Consider the following 20,771-nt stretch of genomic DNA (forward strand, 5'->3'; position numbering starts at 1 on the left):
ATCTCAGTCTTTTCCGTTAGGAACAATTGAGAAAAAGGTCTATTTAAAATATTAAAATATTACTCACAGAATTCATTGCACGTAGCCTACAGGTTAATCATACCTGTGTGATATACCTTAAGTGGCTTTTCATAGGGATTATATATGTCCGCACACAAAACACGACAGATTTACGTTTAACGACACCACACTAAATATTACGAGATAGGATACTGACTAATTTCATTAGCCAGTACAGCATGTTTATCAGACCGCAGATGACAGACTTGGAACACGATGTTCTGCTCGGCGCGATAAGCCTTCGCGTATTTTCGGAATCGTAGCGGGCTGGCTTCGGCAATGACCCAATCTCCCATTCAGTGCATGTTAAAAATTAGTTAGTTCCACGCATGCGTGAACGAAAATTACCTAAGAAGGAGTCAGCAGCTAAGGGCACAGTGCCCAGCATGACCGACCAGCGTAGAGCCCGCCGGAGGAAGCAAAGTACATGTATGATGAAAACATTGACGCTCTAGCTGCATGCGGTGCCTAATATCAAAACTGAATGTATCACCATTCAAATTGCCATTATTTATAAAACCATGCATTAACAGTTACTTAGCTGGTGGGGCACGTGCCCTTTAGGGCGAGCCGCTATTGCGTAGTGATAAAATGTACGTCTATAAGGCTAGCTCACAGCATTTGCTTGTCCTATCATCAATTCCGTATTTTCCGTGTGTTCGGATTTACGATAGAGAATGTTGTGTGTATAACATCAAAGAAGTGTACAATAGAAAATAACAAGTAGTGCGTTTGTTATCATGTATAGCCTGTTGTTATCTTACATATCAGAGAGTTGCAGTGTTCGATTCCATGCATGTAATTTTTACGGTAACTGTGTTATGAATCATGTGTAGACAGCATACGAAAATGAGGAGTGAGATATTTTATACTACCATTAATCAATGAGAACAGGATTCGATTCCATGTGTTGTGTATATTTGAGATATTTATTATTTTATTCTAACGCAGAACAGGGAGAACAGAGTTTGAATCCATAATTTTTTATTCTTTTACGGTGACTACATCAGAGAGATCACAGTTCGAATCTATAACTGTAATACAGATTTTTCTGTAGCATGTGTTAGGGATTTTCTTCATGCGTCGGATGGAGACGTAAAGTCTTAGCGATGGTGTGCTTTTCTGTTCAGAACGCGATGGGAATGTATGCAGACTATTCAGATCTTTTTCTGGAAGATAGCAACAGACTATGTATGTTCTAAATACAAAAAAAATGTTTTCCTTGGTAGAGGGCACAGTACAATGCATTTTTTCGGTCCTCTGTAACAGGATTGAACCTGTACAGATTAGCAACATGTTTACCTTGTTCAAGAGGGGTGGTCACGCGTGGGAAGGAGACGTAAAGTCTTAGCGACGGTGTAGTTAAGCTTCCTCCGAGGGGGGCGGGCATCTCTCCGTAAATCTGTGTCAGATAACGGTAACACTGTAGGGAGGAGGAGGAGGAGGAGGGATTGAGCTGACTTCCATGACGTCATGCTGACGGATACGCTCCAAGATGATGTCGGGGAAGGCGCATGTCGAGAAGGACAGGTAGCCTTAAAACTAGGGTCCTCTAAGGTTTGGTCCTCTCTAAGATGGTGTTGGGAAGGGTATTCGAAAAGGGCAGCTAGCCTTAAAACTAAGGTCCTCTGAGATTAGGTTTCCTCAAAGATAGTGTCGGAGGGTCCTTTCACTCCTCCAAGAAGGTGTCGGAGAAGGGACATGTCGAGGAGGGCAGCTAACCTAAAAACTAGGATCCTCTGAGGTCCCGCGTCCCGTTGAGATGACAGCAGTGAGGTTAGGGTCGTTCAAAAATTCCACTTGTCAAAAGCAAATAGGTAAATCCCGTCAAGATAACAGCTATCAGTTTAGGGATCGTTCAAAATTCCGTGCCGAAACACGTGCACCTGATGGGACCTGTCAAGATAACTGCAGTGAGGTTAGCCATGCACACTAATTCAACATTCCGCGCCGTACAAGATTAGCACCTGTCAAAATTGCGGCTTTCAGGTTAGCCACTTTCACTTGTTCAAATTCCGTACCAAACAAGTGCACGTGATTAGGACCTGTAAAGATGGCAGCAGTGAGGTTAGTCATGCACATTTTTTCAAAATCCACTCCAAAACAAGTGCGAGAGCCATACAAGGCATTGTATAAGGAATGTTGTAGTTGCGTGCAAACACAAGTTGGCAGGACAAGTTGGTTCAAAATAACTAGTGGGCTGAGACAGGGAAGTGTTTCTATCACCAATCCTGTTTACAATAGTAATGGATGACATCATGAGAACAGCAAAAGCAGCATATGGAGGAAGAGAAATGAACATGATATTATTTGCAGATGATATTGTGATTTGGGGAGAAGACGACAGGAAGGTTCAAGAACAGTTGAATGTGGTGAATGGGAAGATTGAAGAATGTGGATTGAAAATAAGTGTAGAAAAGAGTAAAACTCTTGTTATGACTAGAGGGGAGAAAGAAGGGAAAGGTCAGATTAGACTTGCAGACAAGCCCCTCGAAGTAGTGGAAACGTTTAAATACCTGGGGAGTGAATTAATGGAGAATGCTCGACTGGATACTGAGATTAGTAAAAGGATTCAAGCTGGAAGTTGTTTCTATCATAGTGTAAGAAACATGTTATGGTACAAAGATGTGCCAATGGAAGCAAAGGATACTATGTACAAGATGTATTACGTACCCATAACAACTTACGGAGCAGAAACTTGGACAATGACAAAGAAGGATGAGAGTCGAATACAGGCAGCCGAAATGAAATTCTTGAGGAGTATGATACAGAAGAGTAGAAGAGACAAAATAAGGAATGAGAAAATCCGGGAAGAAATTGGAGTGGAAAAAATGAATGATAGAATAGAGAAGAGCCGACTAAGATGGTTTGGTCACATAAAGCGAATGAGCGACGAAAGAATGCCAAAAAAGGTGATGGAAATGCAAATCCAAGGAAGGAGAGGCCGTGGACGACCACGATTGAGATGGAAGGATACCATCCAACGCAGCATTATAGAAAGAAACCTGGACTGGGACACAGTGTTGGAGGAGGAGTGGTGGAAAGACCGAAGAAAGTGGAGAGGAACCATATTTGCCCCTACCCGGCTACAGCTGGATAAAGGGAAATGATGATGATTAAGATGGCAGCTGCATCCGGGAGATAGTAGGTTCGAATCCCACTATCGGCAGCCCTGAAAATGGTTTTCCGTGGTTTCCCATTTTCACACCAGGCAAATGCTGGGGCTGTACCTTAATTAAGGCCACGGCCGCTTCCTTCCAACTCCTAGGCCTTTCCTATCCCATCGTCGCCATAAGACCTATTTGTGTGGGCGCGACGTAAAGCCCCTAGCAAAAAAGATGGCAGCTGTGAGGTTAGCTACGTTCACTTGTTCAAATTCTGCGTCCCACGTGGCAAAAAATGAGATAAGGACCTGTCAAGATGGCAGCTGTCATCTTGAAACTGTCACTTATTTCAAATTCCGCGGCCACGTGGTTAAGATGGCAGCAGTGAGGTTGGCCACTTTCACTTGTTCAGAATCCGCGCCAAACAAGTGCACGTGGTTAGGACCTGTCAAGATGGCAGCTGTCATCTTGACAGCTGTTTAAATTCCGCGCCCCATGTGCTTAAGATGGCAGCAGTGAGATTAGCCACGTTCACATGTTCACAAACAGTAAGGTCACCTGTCAAGGTGGCGGCAGTGAGGTTAGCGACTTTCTTGTTCAAAAAGTGAGGTTAAGGTCCGTCAAGATGACAGCTGTCTATAGCACATGGCCGGTCACGTGGCCATGATGTCATGGGGTCAATGACCTTAGCCGGGGTCAATGACCTCGGGTGTTGACTCAGCAAAAACATGCTGACGAGGTGGTTTTAGAATCCTGCTAGCTCATTCTACTTGTAGGGATTCTGGCACCAAGTATCAGGCCTGTTGTATAATGTTAACAGATCTATCCGTTTCATTACTGCAACGTTACCGCAAGGATAGTAGCAATGACGTTACGCTTAACAAACGCCTTCGGGGTTACGAGAGCGAGAAGATGGAAGGGAGAACAAGTAAAATATTCAAAGTAGTAACACATTAAGAAATAAACTTACCCATAAACAAGCAGACATTTAGGGAAGCAAGCTGAAAACCCACCCCATGCAAAAAAGTATAGGATCCCAGGGATAATGTGGACTCTGATTACTGAAAGAAAGCACCGGTATACTTTAAATTAAACTTAGAATTAATTTTAAGAACAGATTACACCAAGAGAAAAAGGAAACCAATTCATTTGAAAAATATAAGAATATTTCTGGAAAATAAAAGAATACTTTAACAATAGAAAATATAGTAATTTTAAGGTAAATTACTAAATTGAGAAATAAGTTGGTACCAACATCATTGAACCTTTAACAAACTTTAACCTCCTAGAATTTAATAAATTTAAGTGTAGGACGAATAGCTATGATGAAAGAACGTGAAGGGTTTATACCGATTTCTAGTGGAGGTATAACCTACATAGAACAGAAACATAAAATATAGATTCAATTAAGCAGTCCAGTATAATGAGAGCGTAAGAACCACACCAAAGAAAAATATTAAACACACGAAAACAGAGCCCCGAATTTAAAAAAAATTAATCACAGTTCAAACAAACCAAAATCCAGAATAAAATCATGTGGATCAGAAAACAAAATAAATCAAATCACATGGACAATAACAAAATAGTAATAATCCCAGACTCAGAAACCAGTTGCGTCCATACGCTGAGTATCAACAACGATAAATCCATATATCAAAACAAAAACCAATCAGCGTCCCCATGCGAGAACAAAAGAAAGAAGGTGAAGCTCAGGTAACAATGACATAATTTTGTCATAGGGCAAAAATAGAGGGAGTACAAAGCATCAGTGCGATATTAAAGAAATGAATATAAAAGCTTGAAACACTCCACTAGAAACACATAAATTCCCGCGTAATTACAGGCCTTATTGGAAATATCACCTTTTTGAAAGTTACAGTTTAATCATAGATTTCAAAATAATTATGATGTTTAAACATTGAAGACGTCTCCAAAATATAACTGGACATGTCCTTTCAAATGACATATGTATGTCCGACTCGTTGGCTGAATGGTCAGCGTACTGGCCTTCGGTTCAACTGGTCCGGGGTTCGATTCCCGGCCGGGTCGGGGATTTGAACCTTTATTGATTAATTCCAGTGCCCCTGGGGCTGGGTGTTTGTGCTGTCCCCAACATCCCTGCATCTCACACACCACACATAACACTATCCTTCACCACAATAACACGCAGTTACCTACACATGGCAGATTTCACCCACCCTCATCGGAGGGTCTGCCTTACAAGGGCTGCACTCGGCTAGAAATAGTCACACGACATTAAACACACGCATATATATATATATATATATATATATATATATATATATATGAATTTAAATAATTAATATACTAATTTTTAAATGAATGGTTTAAAATATCAAAAGTGAATAAATAATAATAATACACTTTAAAAGTTAAGAAAAAGGAAGTAAATGGTTATTTACTCAGCGCATGAGGTCAACACGAGGCAATTTAGGAATGAAGATAATGCAACTAATTATTAAACCACAACGGAAGGACCACATAAAACCCGAAAGAAGGGGGGCAAGAAATACCAAATCCAGAGAACACAGGATAACTAATGGTAATAACTCAAGCACAAAACGAAATAATACAAGAATTCTTAATATACCAATCGAAATAATAAGAGAGGGACATAACATTTGGAAAAGTGAAATAAAATTTCAAGTACAGGCCTAAACAATGTAAAGTAATTTTAAAATATCAGCGAAATAGCGCTCAAACGGCGTAATAGGAAGAGAACACCAAACCCAACATCTTACCACTAACCCCATATAATTAAACGACCAATAATAAGGCAAATTACATAACCCAACAAAACACTAAAAGGTAGTGTTGAGGTATGCCATAGTAACTTACCCGTACTGACCCATACTCCGATAAATCACCGAAAAAACTATAAACAAAAAATAAACAAATTTACATATTTAAAACCCTAAACACATTCCTGTAATGATCAATATCACTTATTGGGATATAAGTGAATTCTTTGTCCGACCCTTGTCGGATTGGATTTGATTTTAGTAGATGAGAGTAGAGGCGTGGCTTGAAGCGTTCACACACAAGCAAGCAGCTGCTTTCATTAGGCGACCGTACTAGCGTTAGTATCGGGCGAATTACCTGCACTCCGGCGGGAGAGTTTGTACACGAGACGAGTAAGTAAATTCATTGCCAGATGGCGTCAGTGTCCACAACAGCCACATACAGCAGACACAGGCCGCAATGAAAGAATCTTTCGCACTAGGTACATGACGAAGAGATGTAGAGTCATATTTCAAATGAGCGGAAGAAAATGTAGACAATGTTCAAACACTTGGGAATTCAACTTGATGTGCCATCTAGACACATAATTTAGAATATCACAATTTATAGTGGAGAGTTTAATTTCTTATAATTATCTTTGTCACTTAATAACGTTATAATACCTTGGGTGTATTGTACTATATTTAAATATTTACAATATCCGTGGATAACCATTTTGCGGATTGGATAAACATTCGCGGATGCGGATGCGAGTGCGGATGAAGGAAGTTCGGATGCAGATATTATTTTGTATATCCACGCAAGGCTCTACTTATAGGCACGCCTCTTGTTGGTGTAATCTTGTAGTAGATTTGTGCTTGGGGCTTTGAGGGATGCGTGCAGCGCTTTCAGTGCAGTCTTTTTTGCCATGTTGCAATTTCCCTTGAACCAAGGCATTGCTTTTCTTTTAAATGGAGGCTCTGAAATTTCTGCGCCTTGTAATCAATCTTCTAGCTTGCTGGCTGCTTCCTCCATGTTGCCTTCCACATCCATCTTCATAATTGCCTGGTTGTCTGTCTCGCATACATCGTTTTGCAGAAATTTCCTCGATATTCTATGGGTTCAAGCTCCTCCCGATTATAATTACCTTGATTTCTACCATCAGATGTTTCCTTAATGGGTTCAGGATAATTTTCTGTCCCATTGGTTTTAGTTTATCCAGGTTTGTAAAGATCATCCTATGGTGCTGCTGCCATTATGACCTGTATATATTTTGTCTTCGCTTCTATTAACCATGGATAATCCTTCCTCTTCCAAGTATTCTAAGATTTGTCTTGATTTTTGCGAAGGAACATCCACTCTGCAGTTGAAGTCACCGCAAGGAGAATGTCATCATTTCTGTTTGTTGTGTTTTTCATGTATAATTTGGAGAGAGATGAACTTTTGTTGGAAGTACGCACAAATGAAAACACTCAGTTTAGTTTTTACTACTAAGACATTATTTGTTCTAAGATAACTTTTAGGGGCATAAATTTCGACGTGAGAAGGCATGTGATTCCTCCTTTTGGTCTTCCTGTCAGTCCTCGTTATGCTAGTACGTTATCTGCGTAAAGCTTGTTTGCTGCCCACTCTGAGGTCAGGAGGGTTGCTAACATTATTACTGCATCATAGGGATCAAAAATACCCTCTGGTTCTAAGTCGACTACATTTAACAGGCCTTCAACGTTCCATAGCAATAGCTTCACTTCCCAGTCTTTCATTTACCATGAAGGTTTACTCTCTATTTGAGCTGAAACGAAAGGGCTGAAAAATTACTTCCATTGGCCAGAAAACTCGCTTGTACACTTTATCTTTGCTTTCTAGAGGAATTTCGACCTTGAAAGCTTTATTTTCTCCTTTGGTTCTGAGTTTTTTAATATATTTTACTCCATATTTGAATCCCTTGTCCATCAAGTGGTCAAATACATCATTTGGATTTATATCCTGGCGTACTCGGACTATATAAATCCAAGCCGTCCTGTTTTCAGCCCTTAGTTTTAAGTTGCCTTTGGATGTTGAGTTCTTTGTTTCATTTGAAGTCTGGTATCTTCAGCTTTTCAGCAGACATAAACACCACAGTTATTTCATTGTTCAACATTCAATCAGTTTTACATTATACAAAAATGTGTTATTTTATTTAAGCTTTCATATCTGATCTAGTTTCTACTTTCAGGATTATTGCAATTTATGACCACGTGCATTTTAAGGTTATTTTCGACGATGATGGTTTTTCATGTCACGTATTCTTTTCCGGTAAGTAATTTGTTGAGCATTGCAGGCATTTAGCCCAGTTACATGTTCACAGTACCATTACATAAAACAAAGAACCATTAAACCCCGTGAAACTGAACAATTATAGACGAAACTAAAAGCACACCAATTACATTACTAAGCGGACCCTTGCACGGTGGATGACCAGTCCACATGTAAGGGCCAACCCTACCACCCTCTATTCTTACAACTAATTTGGTGCCCCCCACATGGGCGGGATACCAGGTACCATGCAAGGCACCACCCCTCACTTTTCCAGTACATTTTCTAATTGTTTATACTGCTGTTCCTTTCGCATGCTTGAAATCCTGTTCAGTGCATTTCAATACGTCCAATGTATCGCTTACTTCTGCACCTGAAACTTCCAGTTGCGTGATTGCTCCAGATAAATAATTAAAATGGCACTTTATGTAAGGTTCGCTTTTAATGCAGCGCTCGAACATACACTGCCTGACAAAAATGTTAAGCACCCAGAAGGAGTGGTGGAAAGTGAATGAAACTACCTATGCTGAAAGTCCATGCGCCTTTATTGAACTGATTACAATATGGGAGGAAAGAGACAAGACCTTTGGCAGTTAGAGGTGGAATGTTGGTGCAAGGTCAGTAGGGTGTCTTTGGATCGTCTTCTGAGGCAAGGTCGTCAACAGTTGTTGCAGCTGTCCCTCCAGATCCCGCAGGTTGGTACTGGGATGGAGTGCCCTTCCAATGTCATCCCACACGTGTTTGGTGATGGAGAGGTACGGGGATCTTGCTGGCCACAGGAGGACCTCAACATGCTCTAGGCAGTCCATAGACACACATGCTTTGTGTGGAAGTGCATTATGTTGTTGGAACACTGTCCCACGGTGCTGTGCCCTAAGGGGTAGGACGTGCGGACGCAGAATGTCTGTGGTGTGTCGCTGTGCCGTCAAAGTCTGCCGAAGCACTATCAGAGGTGAGCTGAACGCATATCCTATGGCTCCCTACACCATGGTGCCAGGGATTACGCCTGTGTGTCTTTCCACAACATGGGCAGGATATGCCCTCTGTCCTTGACGCCGCCAATCCTGCACATGATGGTATTCGGGAGTTATGGAGAAGCGGGACTCATCACTGAACATGATGCGACGCCAGTCGTCTTCTGTCTATACATCCCGGGCAAGGCACCACTCCAAACGCAGACGTTGGTCTTCTGGTGTCCATGGCAACCGACGCATGAGCCAGTACGACTTCAATCCGGCGGATACGAGTCGTCGAGCCACTGTACAGAAAGTCACAGGATGTTTTAGAGTCTCCACTACATGTCCGCGGATGGCGGGTGCCGAAGTTACGGGATCCCGCATTGCTTGACGCACCATACGACGGTCCTCCCTTGGGGTGGTGTTTTTTGGTCGACCCAAACCTGCACGACGTGATTGGGTGCCCTCATGTACCAATTGAGTTCAACATCGGGCCACTGTGAAATCTGAATTGCCCACATGCCTGGCAGTTGCACGATACGACCAACCAGCGTCATGCAGTGCCACAACGTGGCCTCTGTCAAATGCTGTCAGTTGGTGGATAGGCTGTCTAACGCGTCTGCAAGGTATCGCGGATACTTCTTACTGTACGTAGTCCCCTCTGTATGTCTTGCTTAACTGTCTGACTCACAGCAGTTGACTGGTAACAACTTATCAAGAACAGAACGGTGCCATCACGAATGCACTCTTGTGGGCGTTCTACACATTACAGACCCTTGTAAATCTAACCATTTACTCACAGATCAATGGTATGCATGTATACCGAAATGGGATAATATTGGATTAATCCTTCTGGACACATATTTTTTTTAGTCAGGCAGTGTATATCTTGAGTAGTTTTTATGGAGGATCAAAAGACTTACGATCCCTTCCAGGACATCTAAGTTGTTGCAAGAGTCCCCCAACTTGTTATAACTGGCTGGGAACGTAGGACGAATGATGATGCCTCTCCTTGAAATTTCTGAACACGAAGTGGAGCTTTGACAAACACTTTCTTACTATTCAGGGTAGCTATATCGAACTCCTTCGGCTACCCTGTGTGTGCAAGGCATGTGCAAGACATGTCACATGCATCAGTCCCTTGGCTGTCTTCACCATATACGGAGCAGCGTCAATTACAAATAGTTGCCCCGTTTGGCCACAACTGATTCAGTGAAGCACTTTTCGGCAGCAACTTTTACTTCACACAATTTACAAAATAATATCACTCCATCTGTACTGAATATGTTTTCACCGAACTCACGAACAAAACTTCGCAACTTCTCACTAACTAAGACTTTCGTTTTAGGCATATTGAAAACAACTGAATGACTGAAGCTCCCTCGGTAACCAATATCATTCAATGTGTTGAAGGAGAAGAGGGAAGATCAACGGAGAGAGAGATATGAACAAGGACAAATAACAGCCCGGTTTACAGGAATTGACGCAACCAGCTAACAATAGCTCTTACCTGCTAGAAACACTCCATACACTACTTATCAATAGTTCTTCAGTACAGTCTATCCTGAAAAATAATTTCTAGAGCTCCTTTGATGGTTATAAAACAAAATTCAAATGAAAATTACCAAAATATGCCGTTGTGAGATTTTGTTCAAAATATGCCGCAGAACGTTATGTGCCCAAGAAAACATGTTTAATTTCGATTGTCACGCTTGAAACCATGTTGAAAATACAAGACTACATGATATAACGTTAAGGAAAATAATATGACTTGTCATAGAAATCCGCCCGCTATTAATCATATTGCCATCGCACAGCGAGCGATCCAGAATGTTAAAGTTCTGAGAAATGCCATTCTAGACTCAGATCAGTATCTCTCACAAGTAGTATAATACAGGGATTCGGCGGCCAACTCCTCCTCCGGCTCTCGGGAGAGGCCTCCACCTCCCGCGGGAAATTTGAATTTTGGCGGGAAATTTGAATTTTGGCGCGAGATTTGAATTTGTAAACAAAGCCACGTGCTTTTTGACAGCTGTCATCGACAACAACGCATCGCTAACCTCACTGCTGCCATCTTGACGGGCCTAAACCTCAGTGGTACCAACTTAACCTAACTAGCGCGAGATTTGAATCGGTAAACAAAGCCACGTGCTTTTTGACAGCCACGTGCTTTTTGACAGACAACAACGCATCGCTAACCTCAGTACTGCAATCTTGACGGGCAAAAACCTCAGTGGAACCAACTTAACCTAACTAGCACGAGATTTGAATCGGTAAACAAAGCCACGTGTTTTTTGACAGCCACGTGCTTTTTGACAGACAACAACGTATCGCAAACCTCAGTGCAGCCATCTTGACGGGCCTAAACCTCAGTGCTACCAACTTAACCTCACTAGCGCGAGATTGTAATTTGTAAACAAATCCACATGCTTATTGACAGCTGTCATCCGCCATCTCTAAACTACAGAGCACCGTGCTGCCCTCTTTATCGCAGTAGCTGCAAATTCGTCACCTGTCATCCGCAGTGCTGCCATCTTAACAGGCCTAAACCTCAGTGCTACCAACTTAACCACACTAGCGCGAGTTTTGAATCGGTAAACAAATCCCGTGCTTTTTTGACAGCTGTCATCCGCCACCTTCAATCTATAGAGCAGAGTGCTGCCCTCTTTAGCTACTTACCTTTGAAATGTCGTGGCGGATAATTTGAAAAATGCTTTTTGACAGCAGCCATCTTTGAGCACCGTGCTGCCCTCTTTAGCTAGATACCATTGAAATGTGGTGGCAGGCAATTCCTTGTGACAGCAGCCATCTTTGAGCACAGTGCTGCCCTCTTTCTGGTGGCGGCAAATTCCACGTGCTCTTGTTTGGAAACAAAATCACGTGCTTTTTTTCTGACAGCTGTCATCCGCCATCTTGCATCACAAACCTCAGTGCTGCACTCTTTAGCTAGATACCTTTGAAATGTGGTGGCGGCAATTTGAAAAATTCTATGTGCTCTTGTTTGGAAACAAAGCCACGTGCTTTTTTACAGCTGTCAATCGCCATCTTTAATCAATAGAGCACTGTGCTGCTATCATGCGGGCAAGTTCGTCAGCTGTCATCCGTCATCTTTAATCCACAGAGCACCGTGCTGCCATCTTTAGCTAGATACCTTTGAAATGTGGTGGCGGCAAATTGAAAAATTCCACGTGCTCTTGTTTAGTGAACACTCACGCGCTTTTTGTCGGCTGTCATCCGCCATCTTACATCGCAAACCTCAGTGCTACACTCTTTAGGTACATACCTTTGAAATATGGTGGCGGATAATTAAAAAAAAATTCTACAGCAGCCATCTCTCAACGCTAATTGCACAAGATGGTGGCTATACATGACTCCTTAAAGGTGCTTATGCAAGATGGCCGCTATATATAGCTTCTTATGAGACTCCCTTGGGATGCTTGCGCAAGATGGCGGCTATACACGACTCCTTATGAGACGCCTCAAGGGTGCTTGCGCAAGATGGCTGCTGCTCTTATGAAGAAAACTAGCTTAGAGGCTAACGTGTCGTGCTAGTTCGATTAATTAAATTTGGGGCTTAAATGCAAAATGTTAAATATCTCGAAAACGGTGCATCGTAGAGCAAAACGGACAAAATTTTTCCGCCCTACACCCAGGTTCGCAGTATGAGGAACAAGAAAAGCATAGTCTAATGATGAGATCAACGCTTCGGTTCCTACTTAGGCCCTTTGGCATTAGCTCTGTTTTAACTTGTATTGAAGCAAGTCTTCGTAACATGATCAGCTCTAGCTATGGTAGAGAGTATAACGTGCCGTGCAGGTTCGATTCATTAAATTTGGGGCTTAAGTGCAAAATGTTAAATATCTCGAAAACGGTGCATCGTAGAGCAAAACGGACAAAATTTTCCCGCCTAATAGCCAGGTTCGCAGTATGAGGAACAAGAAAAACATAGTCTAATGATGAGATCAACGGTTCGGTTCCTACTTAGGCCCTTTGGCATTGGCAGCTATCTAATTCTACAAGATGGTGGCTGCTCTTATGAGACACAAGGTGGCTTGAGACGTCCTAAGGATGCTTACGCAAGATGGCGGACACAAAATGGTGACTATACATAGCTCCTTATGAGACAGCCTAGGGATGCTCGCACAAGATGGCGGCTAATCTTATGAAGAAAGCTAGCTTAGAGGCTACTGCGCAAGATAACGACTGCTGTTATGCGTGCGGTGGAAGGCAATTTGAAATTCTATGTGCTTAATCAACAGAGCACCCTGCTGCCTTCTTTAGCTGAAATGTGGTGGCGGATAATTTGCAAAATTCTTTTGACAGCTGTCATCTTTAAACAATGGCGACTATACATAGGCTGTTAAGGCCTTATCATCCTCCTCCTCCGCTTCTCATGTCAAGGCATAGCTTTATATCGAACAAGTTTAAACCTGCATCGCGAAGGCAAGCGTGTGCAGCGATAACATTATTGTGCATGTTTAGACTTGTGAAACATAAGAAGACTAGAATCGAACACTGTACTCGATACAACATGTGATCAGAACATTGATTGATGTGTTCAGAACACAAAATAAGTGATCAAGACTAGAATCGAACACTGTACTCAATACATCATGCGTTTAGAACATGTCAGGGGATACCCTTGTTCTAAGAAGATCAGATTGAAACATAACAATACTAGAATCGAAGACTGCAATCGATGTTGTTAACTTCAACATGTGATCTGAACATTGATTGATGTGTTCAGAACACAAAATAAGTGATCAAGACTAGAATCGAACACTGTGGTCGGTACAACATGTGATCAGAACATTGATTGATATGTTCAGGACACAAAATAAGTGATCAAGACTGGAATAGAACACTGTACTCAATACAACATGTGTTTAGAACATGTTAGGGGGTACCCTTGTTCTAAGAAGATCAGAATGAAACATAAAAAGACTAGAATCCAACCACTGTAATCGATGTTGTTAACTTCAACATATGATCAGAACATTGCTTGATGTGTTCAGAGCAAAAGTACAATTTTAATGATTTGCTTAGTGTAAAATCAAAAACTATGGAAACACACTGTGCACATAGCGCGTAGCTAACTCGCTCAGTAAGCGATATTGCAAAACTACAACTTCAATGATTTGCCTAGTGTAAAAATCAAAAAACACACTGTACACATACTGCGCAGCTAACTCGCTCGGTAAACGATATAGCAAAAGTACAACTTCAAATGATTTTCCTTCCATCATTCGTCTTGTGTGAAAATCAGTCGAACAAGTTATCGCATAAACATGTAACATGAAATATCAGTCAACCTGTTGGCATGGGTTACAAGCATGAAGCTTATGCGGGAAGTAAAATTAAACAGAACGGTAGTGCTATAAGAAATACTACGCTTACATTTAAGTCCCTAGCTGTTGAACAAGTTATTACATAAATATGTAACATGAAATATCGGTTCGGAAACATATTGTTTCAATCTGTTGACATGGGTTACAAGCATGTAGCTTGTGTAGGCGAGGGCTACTATGCAAAATGCTGAGCCGAAAAAAAAATCGTAATAGGGTATGGAACCGAGGGGTTACGTCTTATCAGAAGGGCAAAACGAATTAAAGGACTCTTCCTCCTCCTTACCGCACATTTCTTGTAGGGCTAATGGGCTGTAGGGCTAAAGGGCTAATAGGCAAAAGGGATAAAGGAGCAACAACCTCATCGATCGCTATCAGCAAGAACCGCTTGTACTTTGTTAAGTGTAGAAAATTAATCTTTATTGGTAAATGGTTTCATGTTCAGAACAAGGAATGGAACCTAGGGGTTACATCTTACCTAATAAAATCCCCGAGGTGCGATGAGTTACGTTTTCCTAACTAGTGTGTGGAACACTGAACTTTTCAAGATTATAGCAGGGAGGTTAGCAGTGTTCTGTTGTTGGATTTTAAATTCCGCGCTACAACATGCATAAGGTGGCAGCCTTGAGGTTTACCGCCGTAAAGATGGCAAGAGTGAGGTTAGCAATGTTCTGTTGTTGGATTTTAAATTCCGCGCTATAACATGCATATGGTTTCAGCCTTGAGGTTTACCGCCGTAAAGATGGCAGTTGTGAGGTTAGTGACGCTCTATTGTCCTTCAAAGTGAGGTTAGTGTTCGTCAAGAAGACAGCTGTCAAATAAGCACGTGGCTATGTTTACCAAACAAGAGCACGTGGCTGTGACGTCACGGTCACGTAATCAATGCTTAGCTCTACGTCGTTAAGAGCAGCATTAGGATTAGCTATGGTTAAAAATCTTGGGAACAGAGCAGCAGTATGAATAGCCATGTTTTAAAGCGTGTACACAACACCTATCGATTTTACATGCATCGACTCTCGTACTAAACTTCTTCTGCTAGATTGTGCTGCTATCTTAGCATAACCTATACCCATAAACTTAAAGTACAAAGAATAGCCATGTTTCAAAGCGTGTACACATCACCTATCTATTTAGCATGCATCAAATATCGCACTAAACTTCATCCGCTTGATTGTGCTGCTATCTTATCATAACGTATACGCATGAACTTAAAGTGCAAAGAATAGCCATGTTTCAAAGCGTGTACACATCACCCTGATCTGCTTCCGCTAGATTGTACCGCTATCTTAGGATAACCTATACGCATGAACTTACAGCACAGAGAAGAACGTTTAACAGCGTGTGCACATCACCTATTGATTTTGCATGCGTCGAATATTTTTACCGCCAGATTGTACAACGATTGCATATGTGTATTGCTAACCTATGTGTATGAACTTAAAGCATAAAGAAGAGCTATGTTCTAAAGCGCGAACACATCACCTATCGATTCTGCATGCATTAACTATCGTACTAAACTTCTTCCGCTAGAGTATACAACGTTCGCAATTGTGTGCTGCTACCTATGTGCGTGAACTTAAAGCACAAAGAATAGCGTGTACACATCACCTGTCAATTTTGCACGCATTAACTATTGTACTAAACTTCTTCCACTAGAGCGTGCGATCATTGCTTGTGTGTGCTGCAATCTTAACATAACCTATGTGCATGAAGTTAAAGCACAAAGAATAGCCAAGTTCAAAGCGTGTACACATCACCTATCGATTTTGCATGCATCGACTTTCGTACTAAACTTCTTCCACTAGAGCGTGTGACAACCTAATAAGTTTGCTGCTAACTTAGTATAACTTATACGCATGACTAGTATAATAGGATGGTTCGGGCGCCGCCTCCGCCTCAGGGCTCCCAGGGGCCCCTCCGCCTCCGCCTCACGGGAGGCCCTTCCAGAGGCCCCCTCCGCCTCCGCCTCCCGAGGGGCCTTCCCAGAGGCTTCCTCCGCCTCCCGCGGGAAATTTGAATTGGTAAACAAAGCCACGTGCTTTTTGACAGCTGTCATCGACAACAACGCATCGCTAACCTCACTGCTGCCATCTTGACGGGCCTAAACATCAGTAGTACCAACTTAACCTAACTAGCGCGAGATAAAAAAAATCCACGTGTTTTTTGACAGCTGTCATCCGCCATCTTTAAACTACAGAGCACCGTGCTGCCCTCTTTATCTCAGTAGCTAAAAATTCGTCACCTGTCATCGGCAGTGCTGCCATCTTGGCGGGCCTAAACCTTAGTGCTACCAACTTAACCTCACTAGCGCGAGATAAACTAATCCACGTGCTTTTTTGACAGCTGACATCCGCCATCTTTTATCAACAGAGCACAGTGCTGCCCTCTTTAGCTACTTACCTTTGAAATGTGGTGGCGGAAAATTTGAAAAATGCTTTTTGACAGCAGCCATCTTTGAGCACCGTGCTGCCCTCTTCAGCTAGATACCTGTGGTGGCAAGCAATTCCACGTGACTGCAGCCATCTTTAATCAAGAGAGCACCGTGCTGCCCTCTTTGTGGTGGCGGGAAATTCCACGTGCTCTTGTTTAGAAACAAACTCACGTGCTCTTTTCTGACAGTTGTCATCCGCCATCTTGCATCACAAACCTCAGTGCTGAACTCTTTAGCTAGTTACCTTTGAAATGTGGTGGCGGCAATTTGAAAAATTCAATGTGCTCTTGTTTGGAAACAAAGCCACGTGCTTTTTGACAGCTGTCATCCACCATCTTTAATCAATAGAGCACTGTGCTGCTCTCATGCGGGCAATTTCGTTAGCTGTCATCCGCCATCTTTAATCTACAGAGCACCATGCTGCCCTCTTTATGACATGTAGTAGCGGGCAATTTGAAAAGTTCTGTTAGCTGTCATCCGCCATCTTTAATCAAGAGAGCACCGTGCTGCCATCTTTAGCTAGTTACCTTTGAAATGTGGTGGCGGCAATTTGAAAAATTCTATGTATTCTTGTTTAGTAAACAAAGCTACGTGCTTTTCTGACAGCTGTCATCCGCCATCTTTAATCAATAGAGCACTGTGCTGTTATCATGCGGGCAATTTCGTCAGCTGTCATCCGCCATCTTTAATCCACAGAGCACCGTGCTGCCCTCTGCAGTAGCGGGCAATTTGAAAAGTTCTGTTAGCTGTCATCTGCCATCTTTAATCAAGAGAGCACCGTGCTGCCATCTTTAGCTAGATACCTTTGAAATGTAGTGGCGGCAAATTGAAAAATTCCACGTGCTCTCGTTTAGTAAACAAGCTCACGCGCTTTTTTGTCAGTTGTCATCCGCCATCTTACATCGCAAACCTCAGTGCTACACTCTTTAGGTACATACCTTTGAAATATGGTGGCGGATAATTTAAAAAGAAAAATTCGACAGCAGCCATCTCTCGATGCTAATTGCACAAGATGGTGGCTATACATGACTCCATAAAGGTGCTTATGCAAGATGGCCGCTATACATAGGTTCTTAACAGACGCCCTTGGGATGCTTGCGCAAGATGGCGGTTATACAAGGCTCTTTATGAGACTCCCTAGGGATGCTTGAGCAAGATGGCGGTTGCTCTTATGAGGCGGCTTAGGTGTCCTTGCACAAGATGGCTAGAGACGCCGTAAGGATGCTTGCGCAGGATGGCGGGCGCAAGATGGAGGCTATACACGACTCCTTATGAGACGCCTTAAGGGTGCTTGCGCAAGATGGCTGCTGCTTTTATGAAGAAAGCTAGCTTAGAGGCTAACATGTCGTGCTAGTTCGATTCATTAAATTTGGGGCTTAAATGCAAAATGTTAAATATCTCGAAAACGGTGCATCGTAGAGCAAAACGGGTAAAATTTTTCTGCCCAATACCTCGGTTCGCAGTATGACGAACATGACAGCATAAGAAAAACATAGTCTAATGATGAGATCAACGGTTCGGTTCTTACTTTGGCCCTTTGGCATTCGCTCTGTTTTCGCTTGTATTGAAGCAAGTCTTCGTAACATGATCAGGTCTAGCTATGGTAGAGAGTATAACGTGCCGTGCAGGTTCGATTCATAAAATTTGGGGCTTAAATGCAAACTGTTAAATATCTCGAAAACGGGCAAACATTTTTCCACCTGATACCTAGGTTTGCAGTATCAGGAACATGATAGCATAAGAAAAACATAGTCTAATGATGAGATCGACGGTTCGATCCCTACTTAGGGCCCTTTGGCATTGGCAGCCATCTAATTCTACAAGATGACGGCTATACATAGCTTCTTATGAGACAGCTTAAGAGCGCTTGCACAAGATGGCTGTTGCTCTTATGAGACGCCCTAGGGGTGCTTGCGCAAGGTAGCAGCGACAAGACGGTGACTATACACAGCTCCTTATGATACGGCCTAGAGGTGCTCACACAAGATAGTGGCTGCTCTGATGAAGAAAGCTAGCTTTGCATCGTGCAGGTATCTTTACAGCACTAAACCTCATACCTTTGAAATGTGGTGGCGGGAAATTTAAAAAATTCGACGTGTTTTTTCTTAACAGCAGCTATCTTTAAACAGTAGCGGCTATGCATAAGCTGTTAAGGCCTCCTCTTATATCAAGGCATAGCTATATCGAACAAGTTTAAACCTGCATCGGGATAGCTAGAGTAAGCACGTGCTGCAGTGATGACGTCATTATGCATGTTTAGATGCTAAGATAGCAGCACAAACCAGCGGAAAAAGTTTAGTACGAGAGTCGATGCATGCAAAATCGATAGGTAATGTGTACACGCTTTGAAACATGGCTATTCTTTGTACTTTAAGGTCATGCGTATAGGTTATGCTAAGATAGCAGAACGATCTAGCGGAAGAAGTTTAGTACGAGGGTCGATGCATGTAAAATCGGTAGGTGATGTGCACACGCTATGAAACATGGCTATTCTTTGTACTGTAAGTTCATACGTATAGGTTATGCTAAGATAGCGGCACGATCTAGCGGAAGAAGTTTAGTACGAGGGTCGATGCATGTAAAATCGATAGGTGATGTGTACACGCTTTGAAAAATGGCTATTAATTCTGCTGCTCTGTTCCCAAGATTTTTAAACATAGCTACTCCTAATGCTGCTCTTAACGACGTAGAGCTAAGGATTGATTACGTGACCGTGACGCCACAGCCACGTGCTCTTGTTTAGTAAACCAAGCCACGTGCTTTTTTGACAGCTGTCTTCTTGACGGACCCCAACCTCACACTGAAGGACAATAGAGCGTCGCTAACCTCACTGCTGCCATCTTTACGGCGGTAAACCTCAAGGCTGCCACCTTATGCATGTTATAGCGCGGCATTTAAAATCCACCAACAGAACGTCGCTAACCTCACTCTTGCCATCTTGATGGGCTTAAACCTTACTGTTGCTACCTTGGTTATACGCTTTTGTGTTAGTTTACTGTTAATCGCTAAGCTGTTCGCATCGTCGAAGTAGATTTAAAGAAGAATCTGTTAGCAGAAGATAAAAGTCCGTCATGCAAAAACCTATTTCTAGGTATATTTGCGAAGAGTGTGGAAAAGCATTTTCCCGAAGCTATCACAGGAGACGTCATGAGATATCATGTAGGACAATTTTTCAATGCAAACATTGTAGAAGAGAGTTCAAGAACGCATACAACGCTCAACGTCATGAAGCCGCGTGTAATGTAGCTTCATCGGGAACAAAATACAAAGCGCTCAACCATATTCCAGCGAACACTGATTTATGTTTAAAAATCACACCTCTGCGAGAGATTTTTAATTCTCCCTTGTTGTCTAGACCTGCTGCAAGTTCTGTTACTAAGCACAAACTTCAAGATAAAGAGAGGCAAGATCATGATTATGATAATAAGGATAATGATGTTGATCGAAACAGTAGTAAAGGGACAATCTTAATGTTCCATTGCCATTACAGCTTGATGATTTTACTTCATTTCCTAAGCCTATTACACGTTCTGTCGCAGTGCAAACATCTCAAGAAGAGATGCAAGGTAAAGAAGAAGGAAATTTCAACGCTTCATCGCTATCGAAAGAAGTTAAGTTTGTACCTAGAAACGCTACTGCTGAAGCACGTATTACATCAAAACAAGTCCCTACACATCAACTGTCTGCATATAGACTCAAAGTTCACAACAAGCCTCTGTTACCCTATGTAGATATAAGATACTGTAAAGACCCCAACGTACTCGTAAAACGTTTACAACTGCTAAGAGCCTATCATGATGCTGGTTACATACAGTACAAAGAAGATATTTTTGAAATAGAG

The 20,771-nt window shown here is 42.2% G+C and overlaps 1 protein-coding gene across 5 annotated transcripts in view; it reads left to right on the top strand.

Annotated features, from left to right (window-relative positions):
* Positions 1-20,771, top strand: part of LOC136857483 (F-box only protein 25) — a 653,389-nt gene that overhangs the window by 270,169 nt on the left and 362,449 nt on the right. The window lies entirely within an intron of this gene.

Source organism: Anabrus simplex, chromosome 1 (assembly GCF_040414725.1).
Source record: "Anabrus simplex isolate iqAnaSimp1 chromosome 1, ASM4041472v1, whole genome shotgun sequence".
NCBI lineage: Eukaryota > Metazoa > Arthropoda > Insecta > Orthoptera > Tettigoniidae > Anabrus > Anabrus simplex.